We start from the raw sequence: 1,586 nt of genomic DNA on the forward strand, positions 1-1,586 counted from the left end.
GTGAAGTTTCAAATTGAGGTTCTGTTAAAATGCGAAAGGTTTATTTAAAATACGAAAAACTCAATTTCGAATATTGTTGTTACATCACCTATTCGCATGTTTTTTCTAAAAAAAATATCGACTTTATATCGAGTAAAAAATAATGTATTGTAAAAAAAGATGTAAAGTTACATAAACGAAAAATCGCATGATATATAACGAAAATATTTACATTATAAATTGTGATTCTTGCACTTGTTGTTCACTTAATTTTACATACTTCTTTTATAGAGTATAGCTGAAAGGTCCAGTGATTTTATAACATTTTCTATAACTCGTTGACGTATAACGATCAGCGATCGCGAAACGGAAAAAGAATAAGCTCGCTAGAGCATGATATACCTTTACTCCTTTCACCGAGAGCCTGCTCTGCACAGCTCACTTTATTTATACCTTGGTAGAATTTCTAAGGATATTAACACGAAATTATATACCGCGCGATTACGAGCTACGGACGATAAACGTGCGCGAAGTTGAGAGCGAACGCTGCTTCAACAGTGCAAAAGAGCGATATGAACGAGCGATTTAACGGCGTGTGCCACATGAGTTTTTATCAGATCTGAAAACGTCTCGTATATTTTGCGCAAAAAGAAAGAGTGTAGATTTTTAGGCTCTACGAGCTTTGTTTTAGTATGCAGTATAAAAAAAAGTATGTAAATTATATGAACAATAAATGTACAAATCATAAGATTCATAACGGAAGTGTAATACATTTCGCATTTTATTCCTGTTATTCATGCAACTTTATTTTCTTTACAGCACTTTATTTCAATATATGCCGTATAAAAGCATGAATACCAAATAAAATTGCATAAACAGTAACACATGTAAAAGTCACACAATTTATAATAGAAATGTAAATAATCATATACGTATATATATATATATATGTTTCTTACATATTCATAAATTTTATATAAATACACGCGCGCAATTCTCATAATAATTTGAAATTAGATAAAAAATCCCTTATGTAATGAATAAAAAAATTGTTTAAAAAGATTAAGTATATACTACATAGATTATACTATATAATATTTAATCTTTTTAAAACATTTTTTATCTTGCAATGTGATGTACATATAATATATAATATGACTTTTTATCTATGTTCCCTATGAGAATTATTTATAACAAAAAATAGTATAATTGTATTTTATTATGTCTCGTGTTCGTATATTTTAAATATTTTATTATATGTAAAAAAATATTGTGTATGTGTACGTGACATGCTAAAGTTTACATGATATTCGCAATGTCCTTTAATTTTATTCAACTTTAATTCCATTTAAACTCCAGTAAATTTAATTTACTCTTTTTGTATGTAGAACTTTAATCTCGCCAAGATATTTGATATTAAATATCAATTCGAAGTTCATTATCGTTTAAGGCTCGGTTCCATTAATGTAAAATTAACTCTAATTTTGGTTCAATTTGCTTTTCTAATTCTAAAGATTATGCCCGTTTCTACTAATATAGATTAATTTTAATCTTGGTCCAATTTACTCCTCATCTTTTTTAAATTTTAGAACTCTCTCTCTCTCTCT

Source organism: Atta cephalotes (assembly GCF_000143395.1).
Source record: "Atta cephalotes unplaced genomic scaffold scaffold00005, whole genome shotgun sequence".
In the NCBI taxonomy this organism is placed as follows: Eukaryota; Metazoa; Arthropoda; class Insecta; order Hymenoptera; family Formicidae; genus Atta; species Atta cephalotes.